Raw genomic sequence first — 26,977 nt, forward strand, 5'->3', positions numbered from 1 at the left:
AACAATCAAATTCAATCATTCAAGCATGATCAAAGACTCCTAATCCATTTTAAAACTTTTCACTGGTTTATTATGAAATTCTTTTAAAATTAAAACAACATTCAAGTAAAACTATTAAACTCATAAATAAATTTATTGTCAATGAAAATTACACATTTGCACACTTTTCAGAAGGCATATTCTGCCATACGAAGAACATTTAAATTCACATAAAATTTTCATAGAAAAGGAAATAAAGTAAAATAAAAATAAAAATAAAATGGAACCTTAAAGGAGTAGGTCGCAGAGATAGAGGTGGAGGGAGAAGGACAGAAATCAGAGTCGCTGGTGAAGAAGAGGAACAGAGAGGCGACAAAAAACAATGAAGTGGTCGACCTGAGTGTAACAGCGGCAGCGCAGCGTATTGCGACGTTGAAGATAGCACGGTGCAGGGGAGAATGAGCAACCGCGCAAATGGAGAGGATCAGAGAACAAACACGGCGTAGGAAGAGGATCAGAAAGCGAGTTACCGCGGAGAGGAAGGCATAAGAAACAAGTGACGTTGAAAGGAAGTTGAGAGAGGGGCAAAAATCTTAGGAGAACTCTTGTCTCTTTAGTCTTTTCTTTGAAACTCAAATTAAAAGGGATAAGAGGAATATGTAAAATAAAGAAATTAGAGGGATCAATATTTAATTATTAATTTTTTTAAAAATAAAAAAGTAGAGTTTATTTTGTAAATATTGTAGTGATGGTTAATGATACTCCCACATAAAAATGGGAGTAAGGAATTCATAGCCTAAATAAATTAAGCTTAAATGCTCAAAGTCTCAAACCCATTTTTTAATTTTTTTATTATTTTGACTATTAGTTAACCTAATCAAATTTAGTCTTCTTCCATTCTCAAATTTCAGCCGTCACTCTTTTATTTCTTTAAACGCTTAGTTTCATGTTTTTAATTTTTTTCTATTCCTTATCAAGTGGTCATCTTCTCTTTATTAAAAGATAAATTTCAAATTTGTTACCTAAATTATTTTCTTTATTAGTTTAATATTGATGGTAATTAATTATAGTAAGAATACATAAAAAATACATAAAATTTTTTATTTTTATGTATTTCTTATGTACTCCTATTATAATTAATTACTATTAATAGAGATGTCAATTGAGTCCAATACCTTAAGACTGGCCTTAAATTCTTCAAAATAATTTCAGCTCACAGTCTCATAAATTATAAAAATATATTGTGTAAACCCTGACTCTAATTAAACCCCACAAAAAAATTAAAATAGGATTGATCTTACAAATTTTAAAAACCCTAAAATCTCTCTTCCTCCTAAGACCTACGCGAAAAAGACGAATGCGTACGATTAAAAAGACGAATGCGTGCGATGAACATTACGTCGAAATAAATGCATATTATTTTTTATGTGAGTTGATATTAAGTGCATATTATTTTTCACGTGACTTGATATTATCTTAAGTATGTCACGCTTGGGTTGATATTATTTTTCAAAGGATATTATAGGAAACATTGCTCTCAATGTAAAAATAAAAAATATAAAAAATTATATACAAAACGGAATAATGGACAGATTATAAAAAAAGTAAATAATAATTAAAAAATATAAAATAATTTTAAAATTATAAAATAAAGTAAATAATAATTAAAAAAATAAAATAAAATAATTTTATATAGCTAAGGTTAATCATATTTTTAACTTTTTTTTATTTTTTGTCTAGATGATCTTCTCTTTATCAAAAAATAAATTTTAAATATTACTTAAATTATTTTTTTATTAATTTAATATTGATGGTAATTAATTATAGTAGGAGTACATAAGATTTTTTACTTTTATATACTCCTTATATATTCTTACTATAATTAATTACCATCATCTAGTCTATCAACATTACACTAATAAAAAAATAATTTAGATAACAAAATTCTTTATTTTTTTTATATAATTCTATATGTATCTCCCAATTTCATTATTTCTCTTTTTATATTTTTAATTACAAATTTTAATTCAAGCAATTATAATTTAGGTAATAATATAATTTTTTATTCTCTTCATGAATTTATATATTTTATTTTATTCTCAATTTATTGATTTTTTTTATCTTTCGTTCTATTTTATTATATATAACTATCTCCATATAAATTTTTAAAGTAAATTGGTCAATCTACTAATTTAAAATATATTTTTTATTTTTAGAAATAGTAATAAAAATATTTTAAAAGAAAGTTACCATTAAAATGTGGAGTCACTCCATTAGTATCTTCTAATCAAAAGATGTTCTTAAAATTCAATGTAAAAAATATGATAGTAATGTGCACTTCGAATAACTAATGTACACTTTTTTAATTTTGAATTAATATATCCTTTGACAGTAATGTGTATTATTTTTGTTCTCCCAACATAAATTTGTTAGGTCCGTCATCTATAAGAATATCGTTTATTAGTCTTTTCAAATGTATTGCATATTGCGTATAATATTGCTTTAAAATAAATTAATTAAAAATATAATTTAATTAAATTTAGGCATGACTAATTAAATAATTTAATACATGTGAATATTATTATACATAAGAGAATATATTATTTAGAGTAATTATCTAGATCAGTTTCCGAAGTTTTTAAAATCAGACACTTTAGTCTCTGAAGTTTTAAAATATACAAAATAGTTTCTAATGTTTATTTTCATTAGACAATACAGTCTCCCTTCGTTAGTCACTCAGGTTTTAGCTGGCATGGAATGTTAGCTTGTACATGTGGTCCCACAGTAAAGTACAAAATAATCCTCGAAAAATTTTAAAAATCTCAAAACAGCCATTGAAAATATTTTTAAAATTTTAAAATATTCTCTTCAAATATTTTTAATCTTTTTTAAAAGTCACCGTCTTCGGTGGCGGAGCTTGAAACAAAATTTTGGCGGGCCAAAAATTTAACATAAAAATTTAAGGTCAAACTCATCTGATGCAACTCTTTGAATTTTTGAAGGTTGTATCTCGCTTTCTTCGTGATTCAATAAAGTAGAAGAACTATTTTACAGGTGTTGATATTGTAGAAATTATATGTTCTCCTTCTTAAATATTAGTCTTCCTTTTAAAAAATACATCAATTCTTTTATTTTTTATTATTATTTTGTAAAAAAAATTGAATATATATCCTATAAAATATATAAAAAAAATTAGAAAGATAAATATTAAAATTTATAATATTTATTGATTTTTTTATCAATTTATATAAATACAATAATATTAATATTTATTAAATATTCTAATATTTTTTATCATATAAAAATTAAATTAAATAAACAGTAATATATAAAATAATATTAAATTAAATAAATAAAAATATCTAATTTTATAACGAGAAGGAAAGCAGCAAGCAAGTAGCAAATGTGTTGTGAAACCAACAAAGTAAAGTATTTGAACCAATTGAACTACTCTATATTTTTTGAAGAACTACTACTAATTTTTTTTATAAAAAGTTTGGAGGGCCATGGCCTTATTGTCCTAGTTAAGCTCCACCACTGACCGTCTTATAATATGTTTGTAAATAAAATATTATTAAAAAATATATAATAAATAAAAAATACAAAAAATAACAAAATATATTCTGAAATATAATTTTATTTATTAACACTAAATGTTATAAAAAATACTATTATTTAATCATTAACATATGATACTTATATTGAGGTGATGTAGAAACCATAATAATAACAACTAAATTTAAGAGGTTATTGAATTATGAAGGCCATTATTTATATATCTAACCTCCTAAGATATTAACACTAAATAAATTTAGAATTTTTTTTTTGGCATAATTGCTATCTATGATAGCACAAACAACTTTAACTCTAAGCCCATTTTGTGCAACATTACAATAATTAAATTTTAAAACTTTTTAAAGAACATGAACAGAACACTTAGATTTGCCAAGATATTTATTCTTCAAGTATTGTAAAGTACGAGAAGTTTCATATTAAAATTTTGTAAATTATCTACGTTAATTTTGTGGTTGACTAACTTTTACAAATTTGACCTCAGATAATTTAGTTCACATTGCATATAAATTATTTGTACAAATACTTTTAATTATTTGTATGAAAAATTAAATGTTCAATAAGAATTCTCCAATCTTTTTAAACAACAATACTCATTTTCTTCTCATTATAAAAGAATGGTCATAAAATATGACATCTATAATTACATTAAATTTATATGTAGCATGGTCAAAAATAAATATAGATTTATTTATTTTATAAATTGCTTTTTAAAAAATACCTTTTCAAATCAATTTATAATTTATTTTAAAAATATATAAAAAAATTTTGTATATAAATAATCAAATTTGAGATAAATAGACCGAAAATATTAGAAATTAAAATTTATTAATTTAGAAATAATTATATATAAATAATTTGAAATGACTATTTTAAAATTTTTTAAATTTTTTAGAGACTGTTGTGAGATTTTTTAAATTCTCTAAAGATTATTTTGTACTTCATCGTAGTAATTGATTTATCCAAAACACACATATGGACACTTAACGGCCACATGTGTAACACCCTAACTATCAAAATGTCACGCTTCCGGCTGCGCCACTCTGATAGCTCGAGTATTACCACGACTCTTATAATATTTAACACTAAAATATGAGCCTGCTTAAAACTTAAAACCGCATAACCTTTCGATAACTCTTTTTCGTGAAAACATAAACATACATGTACATACAAATCAGATACAACCTTAAGCTATATATATATATATATACATAACACTAGTTTACAAATATACATATCATAATTTCCTATCCCTCTTACAAACTTAATAAGGATAAAGGCGAGGGAAAAACAATAGCTACGGTAATACAAAAAGACCGAGTAAACAGAAAATAAACATAACTCTCCTGGAGCCTCATCTTCCATATCCTGAAAAGAAATAACCTGTAGGGGAGTGAGAACGTCGTCCTCGCTTGTTCTCACTATAGAATTACAGAAATTGTTATAACAAGATACGTAAAGACAAAATCATTCTTAGAGTTCAGTGATCATTGCTCGTCTTATGAGTCTTTCCAAAAACCATAGGTTCACATTCGAAATCCAGAAAATTCCTTTTTGAAGACTTGCTAAGTTTCTCAAATATTCTAAAACAAAACCTTTTTCCTTTCTTAAAGAAAATGTCTGAAAAGTTTTTCCTAGACCGCAACCATGAAAGCAGTTACCTACGCGGTATAAATGATCATCCCGTTCCAAGCATAGGTTCATTAAGTCTATGCTGAACCGATCAGATACTTTATACAGAACTAGGACTCAATATACCAATCACGGCCTCAAGCCCATCCAATCCAACACGGCCCCCGGCCCAAACAACTCAAACATCAACTAATTCATCACAAGTCAACCAATCAAACACAATCACAAATAATGTAGTTCAAACACAATCAAGAGCAATTACAACAAGTATAACAGTTAACATAAGTATTCACATAAGCAAACCAAATATAATATGCACACCCAAACAATATCACATAGATGCAAATGATGAATGCCTGTCCTACTGGCTGTGATATCACATTGTCGGTTCAATTGCCAACCCGACACATTCCCATGGGAATGTTACCCTTCGGTCACGTATAAATGGGAACCCTCTGGGATAACGTGCCTGCCACACGGTCCAGGATGTCAGTGCCTGCACACTCTTGTGATCCGAAAGGATGTGAGCGGGATACTTTGCCTCCGACCTCACATCTACACGTAAGCGAGATTAACCACCGTCCTTACGCGGGCGTCGCAACCTCGACAAGCGGGATTAACCACCGTCCTTGCCAGGCGCAAGCGACTTATCAACAATCTCGTCAATTATCAATCTCTCAGCATAAGCGGGACGAACCCGGCCCTTACGCCTACCAAACAATAACTCATTAATCTTGATGATATCCACAATCAATCAGGCTCAATACCTTATTTCAAAATCATTCTTGGCCCATTTACTTTTAAATAACAAACGTAGTCAAATCACAGCTAGCCAAGAATCACTTTTCAAAACGGAGCCACTTTCCACATCTTTCCAACACTTCCAAAAATCTCAAAACCATGCCGAGTTCAAAATCTCTTTGAAAGACTCAATCATTCATTTCTAAATCAAGATTTGGTCGTAAGATTCCTCAGCAGAGTCCCAAGACTTCAGGGGAGAATAACCTAACTTATTTCTTAAATTCCTTGAAAACCTCCGAAACTTTAACTTCTTGAGTTGAATAAATAGAATAGGGTTTAAACCCAAAACCAAATCGTGTTTCCAATTATGCCGAACCAATTTCAAGACCAACCAAACTTAAGCCAAAACCAATTTCAGTTTCATTCTTAAATCTGTTTCCAAGGGCTCGGGAAGTGTTTCAATTTTAATAAATCAAAGTTCCAGAAAATACTTCAAGCTCTTCCTAAATGTCGTAAAGTGAAATAGATTAATTGAAAACCAGGTTTATTTTAAATCCATTAAAACCCCTCCAAAATCTGTTTATGTAAATAAAATTCCAAAACATAAAAAAATTTCATATTTAAATTGATTTTTAAGGCATAATTCCTTTCTTAATAATTACATCAAAAATATAGAGATTTTCCTAATAAGGCAAGTTCAAACATAATTTATTTCTCAAACATTTAAGTCAAAGCATAATTTATTCTTTTCCAAAATAACAATTCCAATCAAAATCTCAGATTTTCTAGAAATTTCGGCAGCATCTCCCCTAAAACTTGGACTTTGCCACCCTTTCCGGGTCCCAACAAAACCAATCATCAACTCTTTCTAACAGGTTCAAGACCAAATCAGTTTCCAATAAAACAAAACTCAACTTTCAAATTATCAAAAATCATTCAAATCAACCAATCCAGAAATCTCCAATTTATCAAAATCATACATTGTTACAATCAAACAGGCAACCATATTCATTCAAGATAAAACCAGACAATTCATAAGACTCACATAACCACCAAAAATACATTTTGTACAGCATATCTATTTATAACAATTTCTAATTTAAATAAAACTAGTTTGTACAAAAGCCCCTACCTCAAAACGCATAACATAACCCAAACGCGTCACAGAGTCCTTTTCGCCTCAACCCGAAATCAACAACCAAAACCTCGGCTCCAAGTCACTTTCGCAGTAGCCATAGCAACTCTAATCGCAACACATAACAACCAAAACTCAATCTTATAGCAATTAACGTCACAAACCTCAGCGTATGATAACAGAACAATAACCAGAGGGCTTTTCAAATCGAAGACGCTTATCGAACGAAGAAGGAACGACTGAACTGATACAGCGACGGTCTCTGAACCGGTTTGGCGGCAGCCCGGCAGCCACCTCAAGCAGCAGCGGCGACCCGGACTCCGGCAATGAAAACTGAAACCAATCATACAACAACAATAAAGCTTCTGGAAACCCAAAGAAAACGAAGATCAACTTAAACCCTTACCGGCAGGATTTTCCGGTGACGGCGGCGAGGTTTTTCCGGCAGCCAGAAACACAGAAGCGCAGCTCCCTTCTCCAGCAGCAATTCCTGCGGCAGTGGCTGGTGCAGTAGCTCACCACGCAAGTAGCAGCGGCGGCCTAAACCTCTCCTTTCCCTCCGATCAGGTCGGGCGGACCTCCAGCCGTGGCGGTGGACCAGAGAAGTAGAAACGGAGCTCCATCAATGGTGGCTTGGACCACAGGACCCAGGTAGCGGCGACGGCAAGGCAGCAGCAGCAGCGGCGCCTCCTCTCCCTCACGACACCTCTCTCTTTGCCCGATCTCTCTCTCTCGCGACTGGTGACGGCGCGGCTAGTGGTGACGGCGTGACGAACAGTGGCGGCGGTGGTGCCAGGCTTCTCCTCCGACGACGCCCTTCCTTCACAGCTCTCTCGGATCTCACTCTTTTTTCTATCAACTGCGGCGGCAACAAGAGAACGGTGATGGCACTTCGGCGGTTCGGTGGCAGCACGACGGTGGCAGGGACAGGCTGAACGGCGGCGACATTTTCTCCTCCCTTCCCTTCTTCCGATTGCAGCCCCTCTCCTCGTTTCCCCTTCTTTTTATTTTCCTTTCCTTCTTTCTTTCAAATTGAAGGAGCTAGGTGTGTGTGCGTGCTTGCTGAGAGCAAGAGAGGGTTTGGATGTGGCTGAAAGGGAATCGGGTTATTGGGTTAGGGTTTCAGGGTTAGAGTTTCATTTTCAAAAATTAGGGTTATGGGCATTTTAGTAATTCCAAATAAAAGTAGGGATAATACAGTAATTAGAAATGAATTTTAACCCAACAATGATAATGTATAAAAATACTATTTGTGCATCAATTTTACAAATTATTTTCAATAAAATAATTTCTTGAAAATAAAACTGTAAATAAATATATGGTTTGAGATTAGTTTAAAATAGGACTTTTCAAAAGTCTTGGGTCTTACAACATGTGCGAGTTAACATTCCACGTCAGCAGTCATCGTTAGTGACTAACAAAAAAAGATTGTATTGTCTAACCAAAATAAATGTCGGAGAATATTTTGTATATTTTAAAATTTGAAAGACTAAAGTATCCAACTTCAAAAAACTTAGGGACTAATTCGAATAATTATATTATTTAAATAAAAATAGCCAATAAAAAATACAATTATTTAATAATAACCTAACATGATAAAATTTTACGAAAAAAATTTATTTTATATATAATTAATCAAATTTTAATATTATGCTCTTTCAACGAATTAAATTGAATCCAAATAAGCAATCATATCAATTAAATATTTAACTCAAATGAACCAAACTAACAAATTCAACCAACTTAAACTCACATGGTTTATATTTCATTTGGATTTGGATCCTCTAAAGTTTGAATTTCATTTTAGAGAATAAAGTGTAATCTTTCACCATTAATTTCATAGGTGGGACCAAGAATAAATATAAAAGAGAAACTATTCAAGGGTAGAAAATCACACTTTACTCTCTAAAGTGAAATTCAAACTTTAGAGGATCCAAATCCATTTCATCTAACTACTTGAGTTTAAATATGCTAGCATGACAATTAATTAATTATAACAAGATAAACTAATATATCATTATTCTAACATATTCTTTAATTAAAAATATTCAACATATAATAACGTATCAACTAAAATTTAAATAAATCAAAATATCATAACATATTAACTAATTAACTATTCAAAATAAGAAATAGACAAACTAACCTCAAAATTCAATGTCTTGACCACATGCTATGTTGTATTCATTCTGTTAATGTTTTCCGATCGCATGTAACCCCTTCGTTGAGCCATGTATACTTTTTAAATTTTTCTAAATTCAAAAAAATATCAAATGAACATAAACATCTCAGATGTGAAAGAGTCCAACAACAGAAACAACACAAATATCTAATACAAGAATAATATGAAAGTACTCACAACATAATATGGCAGCAATTATAAATAAGAAAATGCATCAACTAAAACAATAACAAGAACGCACCGATATTTTAACGTGGAAACCCCTCAATGTGAGAGGTAAAAACTACGAGTCACCAAGACCAAGAAAATGGCTCGACTATAATCAAATATGAGGTACAAGAGAGTCTCAAATAAAGCACAAATCATGCATACAATAAGTTAAAATACCAAAGCACCAAAGCTTACAAATGAGTAATAAGAAGATAAAAAATATCCAATAATAGAGCTATTGTTCGAAGTAGATTTCTCCCTCTACAAACTTCTAATCAAACTCTCCACCGTTCAGAATGAAGAACAAGATGAGTTGAAGCTGCAGTTCAAATTTCAAGTCGATCCAACGGTGAACGAATAAGAAACTGCTATTTAAAATCTGCTGCTCTGTACAAAAATAAAAATTATGTTTTCTCTCTTTTCTCTCTTTTTGTGGCTACTCTCTCACTCTTAATGACAAAAAAAAATCTAATTAGGGTAGTGATACAAGGGTGCAAGAAAAAACTCCAAAAATTGGATTTGGGCCTCACAATAGAGAGAAAAAACCCAACAAATCTTCTCTTTCTTGACTAGGTGGAGGCCCTCGCCACCCCGGCGATTAAACAACATGTTTCAAACTTATATCTTGACAATGCTTTTGTCATCATATTAGCACCATTATCATCAGTGTGAATTTTTTCAAGTTCTAACAACTTGAAATTCAACACATCCCATATCCAATGATACTTAATATCAATATATTTAGATCTTGCATGAAAAGTAGAATTCTTAGCAAGATGAATAGCACTTTGATTGTCACACGACAACAAATAACAGTCTTGCTTGAAACCAAGCTTTCGAAGAAACTTCTTTTTCATCCATAACAACTCTTTACATGTTTCAGTTGATGCAATAAACTCAGCCTCTATAGTAGAAAGTGCAACACACTTCTGTAGTCTTGACTGCCATGAAAGAACTCTTCGTGCAAACTTGACCAAATAACCTGAAGTAGACTTTTGAGAATCGACATCTCTTGCCATGTCTGCATCAGTAAAGCCTACTGGCAAAGGTTTATCACCACCAAAACTCAAACTCAAGTTAATTGTATCTTTGACATATCTCATAATCCATTTAACAGTATTCCAATATTCTTTACTTGGATTAGAGAGGAAACGACTCACAATACCAACCGCATGAGTAATGTCTGGTCTAGTATACACCATAGCATACATCAAACTTTCAGGCTAACTGTTGTGGCATAAGAAATTTCTTCCATTGCTTGTTTTTTCTCATTAGTGATTGAACACTTCTTAGTACTCAACTTAAAATGAAGAGCAAAAGAACTAACAACATATTTAGTATCATTCATGCCAAACCTTTAAAACACTTTCTTTATGTACTTCTCTTGTTACAAATAAAGCTTCTTGGAATTTCTATAACGAGTAATAGTTATGTCCAAAATCTGTTTGGCAAGACCCAAGTCCTTCATAGCAAAGAACTTGCTCAACTGTTCCTTTAACTCATTAATCCTCAAAGCATTCTTACCTACAATTAAAATATCATCCGTATAAAGTAAAAGAATAATAAATCACCATAGAAATTCTTGCACAAACACATAATGATCTGAAGTTGTCTTATGGTAACCATGCTTACCTATAACGGATTCAAATTTCTTGTACCATTATCTTGGAGCTTGTTTCAACCCATAACGACTCTTCTTAGGTTGGGTTTGGTAAAGATTTTCGAAGAGGTGCTTGTGTTTTTTAAAAGCACAAGTATCTCATTTTGCGTTTGGTAAATTGAAAAGCCTAAGTGCTTGTGCTTGTGACTTTTAAAAGTTAGGGGTGCTTTTGAAAGCACCTAAGAAGGAGCTTTTCAAAGTTGGCTTGTGCTTATCAAAATTAAAAAAAAATCTAATATAATAAATATTCAAAATTACCATTAATAATTATTAACACCAGATTTTATTTATTTTTCCACATATATTTTCCGCCATTATATTGCCATTGAAATACTCATATATTTCTAATTTCTCAACTTAAACTTCACAAATTCTAACACAATCTTCATATATTTTTTTATTTTTCAACCTAATCTTCACAATTTCAACACAAATACATCTCTATCACGCATTAGGTATGAACTTCTATCAATTTATATTATTTTTTATGCGTTGTTTTTGTATTTTTTAGTAGATGTTTGTTTTTCTCTGTTCTTTAAAAACGTGAAGGAGACCTGATATATGAAAACCAATCATAAAATTTTCGTACACCAATTTCATGAACATTAGTCAAAATTATAATAACAACATATATATACATATGTAAATATAGATATATAATTTTACTTGAGATATGTGTCCCATTTTCTGTGATTTGTAAAAGTGAGTCAATATATATAGATGGGTAATGGACGTATCAGAAAAAAATATTGGATTACATACAAGTTTTATTATTGACTAATGATAACTCTATTTATATTAATATAGAGAGTAAATTAAATAAATATTTAAATTATTGGTCTCTAAAATTTGAAAAAAAAAAATTATTCTTCGTTATAAATATGTTTATTATAATTTTTTTAATTTTTAAAAGTTGCTTTACTAAACACAATTGTAGTGCTTGTGCTTATTAAAAGCTATTTTTAACGTAATTTTACCAAACGCAAGTGCGACAGCTTTTAAAAAGCTGTCTTTTAAAAGACAGCTTTCATAAGCTACTTTCGAAAAGTAAAAACTTTACCAAACTAAGCCTTAATCTTGCACACAAGGTCTTCCTTTTCTTTAACAACAAAGCTCTCTGATTGTTCGATGTAAATTTTCTTGTCCAAATCACCATGAAAAAAGCTATCTTCACATCCATTTGCTTAATCTCCAGATCAAGAGAAGCTGCTAATCAAGAATAACATGAATGGAGGACATCCTCACAATAGGAGAAAAAATCTCCTAAAAGTAGACACATTTTCTCTGACTAAAGCCTCTAACAACCAATGTATCTTTATACTGAGGTTTAGAATTGTATTCTTCATTTTTTATTCTGAATATCCATTTGTCCTTCAAAACAATAACACCTTTAGGTAGCTTCACCAACTCATAGGTATCATTCTCAAGCAAGAACTTCATTTCTTCTTGTGTAGCTTCAAGTCATTGAGCTTTGCTTTCATCTTCAACAGCCTCTCCAAAGCATTTAGGTTCTTCCTCATTAGTCAAGAAGACAAACTCATGTGGAGAATACCTTGACAAAGACTTTCGCTCTCTTGTAAACCTTCTGAGTGCATTTGCAGGAATTTTTAAAGTTGGTTATTCATCATGAGCATCATCACCAACTATATCAAGCGTTAGATCAACCATTCCATCTTCACCTGCACATGTATTATGCTCATTATTTTGAGCTTTAACTTTATCATCTTCCACCATAGGTATAAAGAGAGTAATATCCAAGTCAGAAAAATTATCATTAGACTGAACCATTGGCTTCTCTTTATTATCAATATTCTTCAATGTTTGGTCTTCAATAAAGATAACATCTCTACTTTGAATCACCTTCTTGCTAACAGGATCATAAAACCTGTAACCAAACTCATGCATGCCATAACCAATAAAAATACATTACCTAGTATTTACATCAAGCTTTGATCTCTCATCTTTGAAAATATGAACAAAGGTTTTGTATCCAAAGACTCTTAAATGATTATAAAAAATATCTTTATCTGATCATACCTTCTTTGACACTTTAAATTACAAGAGAATATATGGTGTCTGGTTCAAGACATGAACAATATTGCTCAAAGCTTCACCTCAAAAGGATTTTGCCAATTTATACTATGACAATAAACACCTAACTTTTTTAACGAATATTATGTTCATCTTTTCAGCCAAATCATTCAACTGAGGAGTCTTCGGTGGAGTCTTCTGATGTCTTATACTATACACTTTACAATAAGTATCAAATGGATCTATGTACTTGTAAGAACCACGATTAATTAACTATTTAATTAAATAATTAAATTGAACAAAATAGGTTCCAAAAATTTAGAATGATAATTAGAAAATTTAAATATAATTTTTGGACTTAGTAGATTTTTCTGAGTTGGAAAATGTAATTTTCTGTAAAAAAAACCGCATAAAAATGCGAACCGGTAAATTAACCGGCAGTACCGGCTTAAATCTGTCCAGTACTGTGCAAGAATAATAAAAGCAGTAGAAAACCTTAGGAAAATAATTAAAGTTGAAAACTAGGTACTAATTTTAAAGGTTTGTCCCGAAATTGGGCCAAACGGACTAAAAAACACTAACAGGTTGGACCGGGCCCAAGTTGGGCCCAAACCCAACACATATAACACTCCAAACATAACCATTCAGCTCATAACTCCCATTCAAACATAAATCCAGCTGCATGAGTTAAGAGTAAAAGGGGAGAGAAAGTTACTATTCACACCTCACTTCAATTAATCATATCTCGAGTTACAGTGCTCCGATTCGCATGCCGTCAACGGCTATGCAAAGCTCTCGCCGAGCCCGTTAGTTTCATTTAACTTTTGTAGGTAAGATTTTGAAATTTTATCTCCTTCTTGCAGTCCTAAAAAATTCGAAAATTTTGATTTTGGTTTTGAGTGAATTTTTGTGTTTTGATTGTTTAGGTGGTATCTAAGGTTGGGCTATTGGTGGTTTGTGCCCCAAACACCATCGGAGTAGGTAAGAAAACTTTTTGCCTTTGTGAATCTGTGATTTTGGTAACTCTAGATTGATTGGTGGTAATTTGTATGATTTAGTTGAGTTCTTGCACTTGTTGGAGTGATTTGGAGCTTTGAATGTGAGATTGGTGATTTATTGGTGGTTGAAAGCTTGTTTGGGCTCAAATTTGGTGTATAGCACATATTGGGACCATGGTATGGTTTTAGTTTTCTCTATGTAATATATAATATTTTTGGACACTTAGGCTAGTGAACCTTAGGATATGATTGAATTGATTGTTGAATTTGATAATGTATGATGGCATTGTTGATTTTGATGAATTATGACGTTGAACTTTGAGATTGTTGTTGGTTATTAAAATGGAAGTTGAAAATGATGATTTTGAGTGTTGATAAAGAATTGTGAAGCTTATTGATGTTGATATGTGTTGAGGTTAGGGAAATGATGCTTTTAATGTAATAATTGAGAATTTGAGGAAGGAAAATGAGGATTATTGGATGAAATTGGTGAAATGACATGTTGGTAGGTTATGAAATGAATTGGAAGATATTTGAATATCATTTAGGTCTATTGAAACTGCTATAGTTGTAGGATATTTTGTATCGATCGTGAATTTTGGAAATTTAAGAACCTTGCTGATTTTTGCAAAAATCTTGTTTTATCGAACTTTAACAGATCATAACTTGAGCCTCAAAGTGTGAAAGTGAATGAACTTTGTTTTGAATTAAAGGCTACTTTGAGAGCTTTAAATTGATATAAAGTTTGAGAAAAATAGATTTTTATAGAGGGAGTTATGACTGTTTAAAGTTTGGTGCCAAAAACTGAATTATGCAACTTTGAAATTTTACTAAGTCTGGTGAGAGTTGCGAACGCAACATGGTGCACGCGACGCGACCAACCCATTCGAGTTGGGCATCTTGCGTACACGAGCAGGGGGTTGCATACGCGACCACCCCTTTTTCAATAGCATGCGTACGCGAGGCAGGGGCTTGCGTACGTGAGACGCCTGTTTTGCTGAAACATGATTTGTTTTTGTTTTCAAAGGTTCTCCTACTTTCTAAAATTTTTTCAAAGGCTGATTAAGAGTATTGTCTAATATTTAGGTTCTAATATTGCTAAAGATAATTAGTGAATTATTTTAGTAAATTTCTATGTGTGTTTAGAAAACGGAGACTTAGGTTTCTGGAGTACTGATGGCGGATTAGTTAATTGAGATGGTGAAGTACTATATTGATGATTAGTGACATGAGTTGTGAAAATTGTGGATCTCTGAGTACTGAAAAATGATTTCTGAAACCATTGATGTATTATCTTATAATGATTTTGTTGAAACGCTATGCACCTGGCAAGGACGGTGGTTAATTCCGCTTACGTTGAGATGTGAGGTCTGAGATAGAGTATCCTGCTCGCATCCTTTCGGATCACAGGAGTGTGCCTGGCACTATAGTCGTGGGGGGTCCCGTATCTATATTCGTGATCGAAAGGTGACGTCTCCATGGAGATGTGTCGGGTTGGCAGTTGAACCGACAATGTGATATCATAGCCAAATAGGACAGGCATTCATCATGTGCATCTTCTATCTGTTTGCTTGCTTTGCCGACTTGAATTGCTTGCCTAATTGTATAACATGATTAATTGCTTCTTGAAATTCTTGATATACATGTTATACTTGTGCTTTACTTGCATTGTCATTACTTGTGTTTTCTGCTGGGATTGAGGAGGTTCGGAAGGCGGTGGCGATGGGATTGCCTGACGGTTAGGCTGGCAAAGGCTGTGGGATAACAGAGAATTGCTAGATTAGAAATTCACTAAGTTAGATTCTCCTATTTCATTATAGTTTTTAAAGTAATGGTTTTAATTTTAGTATGCTTTAAGTTGAATCTCATAATTGATATGAAGCTGTAGGATTGCTTCTGGCGTCCCAGAGTCTTATATCTTATATTACTGGGCACTGTTACCATTCTGAGAACCTCCGGTTCTCATTCCATACTTTGTTGTTGTTTTTCAGATGCAGGTCGCAACCCACCTCGGTGAGTTATTTGATAGTGGCAGAGCGGAGGACCTTATTCTATTTTGTTGTCATTTTGGTCATTTTGACTAGTTCTCTCACTTTTGTATTTATATTTGCCTTAGAGGCTTACTTTGAGAGAGATATTCTGTATGTGCTGTTTTAACTTTCAAAATTCTGTATGTCTGTATAAAACTAGTCGGCCTAAATTTTGCAGGCTGAGGCTAGTTCCTTATGATTATTATATTCATATATCTAGTTATGCATTCTTATCTTATATATATATCTTGTACTTTAAGTTGGTAGTTTCGTGTGAACGTTCGCGCTTTTGGAATTCTGTTTTTGAGCTTATTTCTTCATCGGACTTCTAGAATTATTATTTCCTTCTATATATATTAATGTATAAGCCTTAGAATTGTCGTAACCTTTGATTAACCTTTGCTTTACGGCATGAGGTAAGGCTTAGGGTAATTAGGGTGTTACAGTACTCACCACCATTGTAAGTACGAATGCATTTCAACTTCTTCCCAATTTCTCTTTCAACATAAGCTTGAAATTGTTTAAAGATATTCAAAACTTGATCTTTGGTCTTCAAAGTGTAAACCCATAACCTTATAGAATTATCATCAATAAAGGTTACAAAATAGATAGACCCTCCAAGTGTTATTGTCTTCATCAACCCATATACATCAGAATGCACCAAGTCAAGTATCTCCGGCTCCCTTGAAGGTGGATGGTTTTTGAAAGAAACCCTGTTTTGTTTCTCAACAAAGCAATGGTTGCACTTTTACAAAGAAACCTTGCAACTAGATAAAAGATTCCTCTTGGATAACATATTCATGCCTTTTTCGCTCATATGACATAATCTCTGATGCCATAAATCAGTTCTATCAACAAACTCAGCAGCATTAACAACATCTTTCACAATCTCTGCTTGAGTTAAATAAAGAGTAGAGTGTCGTGTATCTCTAACAACAACCATGTAATCTTTGGTGAGCTTCCAACTATCATGAGAGAATGAGCTATCCAAGTTTTCATCACACAACTTACCAACAGAAAGTAAGTTTAACCGAATATCAAGAACATGGTTCACACGTTTCAAAGTCAACTTGGTATTGTTGGAGGTTTTCAAGCAAACTTGTCCAATAACGGCACCTTTGCAATACCTTGATGAGCCATTTTTACATCACCAAAATCACCAAGAGTATAAGACGTAAATAGATCCCTCATAGATGTAACACGAATAGAAGCACAACTATCAATCACCCAACTAGTGCCATTATCAACAAGGTTAACAGATTGAAACTCCTTAACAAGAAAAAAAAATCATCATGATTTACATTAACTTTGTCTTCATTACTACCATCATCTTTATTTGCGCTCTTGTCTTTATTACTTGCGTTGACTTTCTCCTTCTTTAGTTGCCAACAAAATTTCTTCACATGTCCCTTTTGACCTCAATGATGACACTCAATATTTTTATACCTTTTTTCGAGACTTGTTTTTGCTTTGATCTCTACTTTTAGGACCTCGACTTTTGTTTCTCTCCCTAAACTAGAACACCTGAATGTGTAGCTGATGCACTTTGTGACTTTCTTATCATTTCTTCATTCAAAACACTGCTCTTGACAAGATCATAGAGATTACACCATCAGAAACAGAATTGGATAATAAAATTCTAAGAATATCCTACGAATCTGGTAAAGAGCTAAGAAGTAACAATCCTCGAACCTCTTCATCAAACTTGATATTAATGGAAGATAACTAATTTATTATTCCTTGGAAATTATTCAATTGATCTGTCATTGATGTCCCGTCTGTATATTTTAAATCCAACAACTACTTAAAAAAATATCTTGTTATTTCCAGTTTTCCGAGCATACAACTGTTCAAACTTAATCTAAAAGGTCTGAGCATATGTATCTCCAATAATATGATTCAACACATTGTTGTTAACCCACTGTCTAATATATCAACAAACTTGTATATGAAACAAAGTCCAATTATCATCATATTTATCATTAGGATTTTCTATACCAAAAACTGGTTGATAAAAATTATTAACATAAAACAAATCTTCCATCCTTAACTTTCACAAATCATAATTAGGACAATTAAGAGTGATCATCCTACTAGTATTAATATTAGCTTCCATTGTTCACAGAATCACAAGTCTAAAAACTCTGATGCCAATATGAAAGAGTCCAGCAGTAGAAATAACACAAATATCCAAGACAAGAACAATATAGAAGCACTCACAACACAATATGGCAGCAACTATAAATAAGCAAATATATGAACTAAAGCAACAACAAGAACGCATTGATATTTTAACATGAAAATCTCCCTCAATGTGAGAGGTGAAAACCATGAGTCACCAAGACCAAGAAAATGGTTTCACTATAATCAAATATGAGGTACAAGAGAGTCTCAAATAAAGCACAAATCGTACATACAATCAGCCAAAACACCAAAGCACCAAAATTTACAAATGAGTAATAAGAAAATAAAAAATACCCAATAATAGAGCTGCTGTTCGAAGCAAATTTCTCTCTCTGTAGACCTCAATAAAAATTTTCATCGTTTAGAATGAAGAACAAGACAAGGTGAAGTTGCAGTGCGAATTTCAAGTCGATCCAACGGTGAACAAATGAAAAATTATTGTTTGCAATCTACTACTCTGCACAAAAATGATAATTCTATTTTTTCTCTTCTCTCTCACTTTGTGACTGCTCTTTTTTACTCTCAATAATTCTAAAAAATCTTATTAAAATAGTGATACAAAAATACTAAGAGATATCTCAAAAAAATAAACTTGAACCTCACAAAAGAAAAAAAAAGTCCAACACATTTTTACTTGTTTAGAACAATATAAGTGTAAATGAGTTAATATATTAATATAACTTTAAAACTAATTAAAAATTAGTATTTTTTATAATATATAAATAAATTTTTGCAGAACAATTTACAACAGATGAGGAGTTAGTTTTTTCTATTGATGGTATATTGGATTCTTTTATTCCCTCCTTATTATTACATGTAATGGGTTGATTTTTAATTTCCTTCTCCTTTTTATTAGAGTTTCTTATCTTGATCGTAAAACCAACTTATTTAGAGTATTTTTCCTTTTTTTTTTTTTATAGAATTCACCTGCTTCCACAAGTGCATTGAGAATCATCCCAACTTTAGCACATATTGAATATCCACATCAAACTAAAACCACTAGTTTAACATAAACAAAAATAAGAAACACTGAAATATATAACTAGCAAACGTAGGAAAGTATATATTACAAGGAAACACAATTATTTTCACTAAACACAAAAATGGTTAATACTAAACACAAAACAGTAACTAGGAATCACTGAAACTGTTGCTGCAAAACACATATTTATGTCTAAATAAACAAAAAAACTGATTAGACCAAAATTATTTAAAATGAGTAAAGAAGCATTAAAAACTCCAATAAACCATATTCAACAAATTAGACCAAGATTCTAACCTACTTTATTTTAGTTGTTTTAGATAATGGAACCAATTCATTCTAATTTAAATTATTTACACTACAATCATCCATTGTTAGAGAGAGAATTTGAAAATCGATAACGATGGATAATGAGTATAAGTGGATAACTAGCTTCAAAAATAACTAGAACACGAATTTTGGAAGAAGATATTAAACTACTCTTCCATCTTAACCTATGACGAAATTTCGTGACCCACAAATTTAATTTAGCAGAATACATAAATTCAATTACAATTTTAGTCTTTATTATCTTATGAGAAGTGCTAGGGGGCAGCAGATTTTGTAAATTGCAGCTATCAATTAGCCATCAATAATATATTTAATGGTATGAGATTTCATCTAAGAGTAGAAAATCACTCATTTTTGTTTTGTTGGCTAAGTGCAGGCCAAATTTATTATTTTAATAAATCTGCTGGCTCCTGAATTTTTCCATTATCTTATTTTATTTTATCTTTATCTTATCTTTAGTTATTCTTACCTTATCATTATTTGCTTTTATCATTCTTAAGTCTGTATATATATTTAGTTTTACCTTTATAATTTACAATTAAATTCAAACGTCGAATACTACCCAAAAAAAATTTGAACGTGACGGGTCTAAATTCAGCATGATGCAAAATCACCAGCAGCAGATGCAGGGATTCGACGGCGGAATCATTGGGCCGCAGTATTGTGCTCCATATAATGTTGACCTAGCAATTGTGAGGAAAGGTGTTGACTTTGGCTGACAGTTTTAGTGTTACTGATATTAATGGACAATCCCTCTTCACCCTTAAGGGGTCCCTTTTGACCCTCCAGGACCACCGTGTCTTGCTTGATGCCACCGGAACACCCGTTGTTACTCTTCGCCGGAAGCTTATGACGGCACATGATCGGTGGCATGTGTTCAGGGGTGATAGCTCAGATATGAAAGATTTGATCTTCAGTTTCAAGAGATCATCTCTCTTCCAGCTAAAGACCGAATTAGACGTGTTCTTAGCCCATAATACAGAAGAAAAAGTTTGCGACTTTAAGGTTAAAGGAAGTTGGTTCCAGAGATCTTGTGTTATTTATGCTGGTGAATCTCTCAACATTGTGGCACAGATGCACAAGAAGGACACTGCTCAAAGCATTATGTTTGGGAAAGACAATTTCTTGGTCACAGTGTATCCCAACGTTGACTATGCCTTCATAGTTGCCCTAATTGTGATCCTTGACAAAATCAACAAAAGACCAAAAAAGTGATTGATAATGATTCAACTTTGTTTATTATGTTTATGTAGTTTTCTTTGTTTTGGTTCTTTCAATTTCTTCTAGACGTTCACATGATACAAAAAGTAGATTGAACAGATTTTGTGTGCTACGAGACTTCTTTATTATTGGCATGTGTTAAGGTGAAAGAATAATTTAATAGAAGATAATGTCGTAAAAATAAGGATAGGTTCTTATTCAACCTATAAAGACGAATAATTTCGATAGTCATTATTAATATAAGTATAAAATAATATTTAGTATTTTTTTGGTGCTCAATAATAATTTTAAAATATGTAATTTTATTATTTACTTAATTATCATACATGCCAAGTATTTAATAATTTTTTATGTTCAATAATTACTTTTGAAAATCACTTTGCCGTCAAACGAATTTTTATTGAAATTTTTTTACTATCATTAATTAATTAATTGCTAAAGCTCAATGAAAATATTCGAAACAATGACTGTTTAATAATTAAGTGATTACCAAAAATATTTTTAAATACTTTTTTTATAGTTATTGATTGTTAAGAATATTAAACACTTTTTTTTAATTAGTAAGCATAAAAATTTGAACGTAATTAATTATAATATAAATACTATTATAAAACAGTGCAACTAGATGTCTGTTAAAAATTATTCTTTATTCAGTCTTTTATAAAAAACAAGTAATTTCTTGATTTTTTTAAACAACCCGTATCGTAAAGGTGGGTATAAAAAATTAAAATAATATATTATTAAGTTTAACGAAAATATTACTTATCTTTTAAATTTTAATTTTTGGTTATAGCTTTTAAATTTAATAATATATTATTTTAATTTTTTATACCATTTTTACGTATTAATTGTTTAAAAAATTTGAAAAACTACATACTTTTTATTTTTTTTCAATAAAAATTGAATAAAAGATAATTTTTAAAGAATGCATCGTTGCATTGAATTAATTATTTTTTACGCTAATAACTGTCAATATTGTTATGTTTTATTTGTGTTCCAACATCCAATGAATATATTAACCTGACGAAAATGACCAAAAGAATGGGTACCACTTAATGCATTAATTGTAACTCACAATGCTCAAAACTTTTAGTAGTTGCTTTAGTTGTATCTAACAGCACCAACATCTGATCAATTAGTTAAAGGAGATACGTGTAAAGCTGCAAATGATTGAACCCAAAAAATACAATTTTAAAAAGAAAAAAACGCTGTCCAAATGCATGCATTATTATTCCTTTTACAAAGACATTGATCCTCGAGGGAGTGGTTTAAACTTGGCTTTAGTGGAACATGAAGTTCATTTCATATTCATATGTATTGTAGCTTGATTTTGAGGGTCCACCTTGCTGCAACACAAGTGACATAAAAAAAAACTAGATGACATAGAACTATATTAGGTTAGTTTGCTTACATAGAAATTTCCCTAACCCGCGTGACGGTTCATCTTTGTCACCTGCTCCTCATTGAAAGTATATTATATTATTTTCATGATTTTTTTTACAGTGAAATAGAAAGAAAAATGAATATCGTAACTAAATTTTTTTAAAGGTAAAAATTTACATTAAATTGTCTTGATATAAAATTGATATCGATAAATTTAACTAAATTATTATTTAATAGTTTTTAATTATCAATCTTACGTAAAAACAACTGTATATGTCTTTATATTTTTTTTAAAAGTATGCATTACATATGATTTTTTTCTATTGTTAGAAAGATAATCTTTATTTTTTGATTGAAAAACATTTGTTACTATAACATAATCATATTTTCATTATACCAATTAAGTAAGATTTAAAAAAAAAAATAGTGAGCATAGATTTTGGAAAATTGTTTATCTAAATAACTGATTTTGATATATATTATATAATCATACCAAAGTGAACGAAATGTATATTTTAAACTTTTTATGTAGGATTCATAGTATACATTTTTGTTATTTTTATAATTGCTAGTATAATTAACAAAATTAATTATATATTTACACATATATTTTTGTACGATTTTGGTCTCTAAGGTAGGGGTTGAAAATTTTTTTTATTCCCGACCTTTTTTTTTTGCTACAAAATGGTCCTGAAGGTTTAACTTAATTTTAAAATCGTCTTTCGGACGAAAATGTCCTTCCCCTTTTTTCCTAAAATAATCGATTCTTCTTCTCAATCACAGCAATACCAGTACCAGTTCTTCACCTCAATCACAACTATATCTCTTCTTTTTCTTCTTCTTCAATTAAAATTTCAACGAAATTTCAACTACAAATTTTAACAACAGCAACATAATTTCAACAGCAACAACAAAATTTCAAATAACGAATATAAAAAAATCAAAATAGAGAAGAACACAACAGCAACAAAATTTCAACATATCAAAAAATTAAAATAGAAAAACAGAAAAAAGAAATAGAATCAGAAGCAAAGCAAACACAGAAAAATAGAAAAAGAAAACCAATGGAATGAATACCCATAATGGAATCAGAGTAAACAACAAGAGTGTGATTAACAAAATCAGAATTAGAACAAAAGCAGAATAATCAAGTTAATCTGAATCAGAATTGGAATCCAGTGGCGAGAAGCAACGAGGAGCAGCGGCAACGTGCGACGAGCAGCGGCGAGCTAGCGAGGAAAAGGGCAGCGGCGAGATCCAGGACGCAAAGTAGCGGAAGAGCTTCGGCGACGGCATTGGGTTCAACGGACGGCAGCTGGCACGATGGCCGCGACACTCCTCCTTTACCCTCAGCTCGCGCATCCTTTTCTCTCTCTCTCTTCGCAGTCAGCGTCACGGTAGCGGATCTAGCGATGACAAAGCAGCTCAAAATGACTATGACGACCCGGCTCAACGGCGGCGACGAGCGTAGTGCGACGGTGGCCTCCCTTCCCCCTCGCGTGATTCCCTTCCCTACCTTGGCACCTTTCCTTCTCCTCTCCTCTCTAGCCGTTAGTGTGAGTGAGATCTGGAACCCCTCCCCTCTCTTATTAGTGTGACTGAATGACGAGGAACGATAGCGACGGCGGCGGCAAGGAGCAGCGGCGCTTCCCCTCCCCTCTTCCACCTTCCCTTCCCTGTACAACACCCCCCAACAAAGCATGATTCCCTCCCCCCTCCCCTTAACCTATTTTCTCTTTTTTTTTTTAGTTAAGGGTATTTTCGGAATAAAAATTACAAATTAGTAAAAATGACGATTTTAAAATTAAGTTAAATCTTTGGGATCATTTTGTAGCAAAAAAAAAAGTTAAGGACAAAAAAAATTTTCAGTCCCTATTTTAGGGACCAAAATCGTACTTAACCCTAAAATAAAATAAAAACTAGGTTTATTTCTAACTAATACGTACCGGATGATATCGAAAGTTGTATTTCTACATAACCTTCAAATAATATTTGTGTTTGTTAGAAAAGTTAAACTTAATTTGCTTATATTATTACTGCTTGAATTATCTTTTAAGATAATAAGTTATACGCTAAAACTAATATAGGTTAAGATGGTTTTTCAAATATATTAGTACTATGATAGATATATTGTTTGAGCTATGTAAATTATTAAAATTTTAAGTTTGAGCAACGGATCATTAAAATTTTAATATAGTTTTCTTTATTTTCGGTTAAATAATTTGTGGACTTATTACATCATTTAAATATATTAATTTATAATTTTATTTTTTAAAAAAATTCAAACACACTAATTTTTATTTAACATTAATAAAAGTAAATATCGATATAATGGGAATGTGGAGCTTCACTCAAAAATATAAAGTTACTAATCAATTTGGGTCAGTCGAGTAATCAGTTATCATTCGTCTACTTGAGCAAATATCAAATGCATGTTTAAATTCCAACTTGTATATGTGACTGTTAGTCGAATAAAATAAATTATAAATTGAAGATGGTGCAATAATCAGCGTCAAAAATTGTACACGGTAAGTCTTGTCGAGCATGATGAGTTTTTGTCAAAGTAAGGTGGACGATATAGAAAAAAGACATTTGGTTTGATGAGTTTTATCTAAGTGAAATAGAGAAGTTAAAACAGTGTTAGCATCGATGGTCAAGATAATTAAAGGCGGTTACACAACACATGTATCTGATAAGAACAGTTACTTTTTAAGTTTTGCATATGGAGCATGTGATAAAATTTGATTTGTTGAGGAAGTCTATAAATATACAAGATTTATAAGAATGGTTATTGATGGCAATGCCGAAGATGACTATGGATTGAATTTTGTACTTGCTATTTAGTTTTCTTTTGTTCTGTTATTACTCCACTCTATTATGTTGAGCTCCTTTACTTAAGAAAAAAAAGGTTGGAATTCGATTTCAGATAATACTCTCGCATACTCACATCCCAGTAACTTTTTGAGTTTGCCAACAACTTTTTTTTTGTAGGATTCCTTTCATATTTTTATTTTTCATTTAAATTTTCTGTAATTTCCTTTTCAGTAAGTTATTTTCTTTTTGCAATGTACTTTTTTCTTTTCTTTCAAATTTCAGATTAGCCATTTTAATTTCAAAGTATTTTGACTTTGTCAAAGTTTACAATTTATTTCTTTTATTTTCAAGTTCTTACTTTTCTTCAATTTCTTTTCTTTTCAATTCAAGCATTTAAATTTATACATTTCTCTTTTTTCTTGGTCTTGTTCAAAGAAGGATCTTTGATGCATATTTAAAAACTGGCACTCGCAAAGAGTAGGTTTCGCTCCCATATAGTATATATCGAACTAACCAAAGATTTGCTAAAAATTTGCATAACAAATTGGCACACTTGATGGGACAGTTTTAACAAAGTGTGTCAAAAGATTCATTGATTTTTTTTGTTATATTTTAGTTTATGCAATTTCGAAGTCGCAGGGTCATAAATATGACTGATAAAATTTTGAATAGCAATATTGGGTCATCTTCAAATAATAATATCCCTATAATAATTGTACAAACTTCTGCAGAATTAACACCACACACAGAAAGGAGTATTCAAAATCAAGGCAATAGTTCTGGAGACAATACTGTGGTCAATAATCCTTCTGCATGAAATAATGGGCGAAATCCATGTCCACGAATTAATTCAACACAAACACAACTTCCAATAACTGCAAGATGGCCTCCTTTTGTCCTTCCTCTAAGTTATACTCCACCTATGAGTGATTACATATCTCTAATTAGATTTGGTAGTGCACTAGCTAGCAGTGGTTAATAATCAACCACATCTACAGAATCATGAGTTTGCTCGAGATTATCAAGTGAGATCAACATCGAATTATTATAGTTTGATGGCTGCATTTCGACAGTATGTCAATGAAAGTCATCATGACTTGGTCAATCTATTGACTCAACAGATACTACTATCTTGAATTCCACGATGGTTATCATGAGACAAAATTCGAGCATTTGGCTAGGCAAGTTGAACAAATCGCTCGAATTGTTGATTATGATGAGGGTGATCGTCAAAATTTAGGAATGAATCCCAAGGACCTAAGAAATAATCCTAGAGATATGAATGACAATGTGAATTTAGATGGGAATGTTCATCATGTAGTTCAACGCGATAAAAATGATAATGATGTATTGGATAAGATTTGTGTTAATCAGCGAGGGAAATGTTATCAAATAACTAGGATTGTCGAGAATGTTCTTAATAGGGTTGGTAATAATGTAGATTTTATGAATCGACCATATTTTATTTCCGCATTCCCTGCTGTTGTGCAAACGGCAGAAGTGTTAAGAGGAGTGAAAAACCCTAAAATAGTAACATTACAGGAGAAGTTGGAGAGTCTACTACTGAGAATATTGCTCGATATGTGGTTGAGTTAGAAAATTTGGCAAATGATGAAAATTTGAACATGAATTTTTTTTCTTTTTCATTAATGAAGAATGCTTTTAGTTAGTTTTCGAATTTAAAACCTAACTCGATTGTCATTTGGGCACAATTGAAAAGTGCTTTTCATGCTCAATTTTATAGGGGAAGTTAAATGTAACAATTACTGATTTGGTTGCTTTGAAGCATGATGATGGTGAATCACTCAATGATTTTATGATTTGATTTAAAAACGCTCGAAGTTGATGCTATGTTTCTCTTCCCAAAAGTGAGGTAGTAAAGATAGCAACTA

The 26,977-nt window shown here is 31.5% G+C and overlaps 1 long non-coding RNA gene and 1 pseudogene across 1 annotated transcript; one reads left to right on the top strand and one right to left on the bottom strand.

Moving 5' to 3' along the window:
- Positions 1-4,654: 4,654 nt before the first annotated feature.
- LOC112743835 (uncharacterized) lies at positions 4,655-8,198 on the bottom strand. The gene is made up of 3 exons (XR_003172456.3): positions 7,467-8,198; positions 7,058-7,393; positions 4,655-4,935 (listed from the first exon to the last, which is right to left on the bottom strand). It is a non-coding gene; the product is annotated as an uncharacterized lncRNA (long non-coding RNA).
- A 12,053-nt stretch (positions 8,199-20,251) lies between these two features.
- LOC112740558 (protein LURP-one-related 15-like) lies at positions 20,252-20,984 on the top strand (annotated as a pseudogene).
- The last annotated feature ends 5,993 nt before the right edge of the window (positions 20,985-26,977 follow it).

The sequence above is a fragment of the Arachis hypogaea genome, chromosome 14 (assembly GCF_003086295.3).
Source record: "Arachis hypogaea cultivar Tifrunner chromosome 14, arahy.Tifrunner.gnm2.J5K5, whole genome shotgun sequence".
NCBI classification, from domain to species: Eukaryota; Viridiplantae; Streptophyta; class Magnoliopsida; order Fabales; family Fabaceae; genus Arachis; species Arachis hypogaea.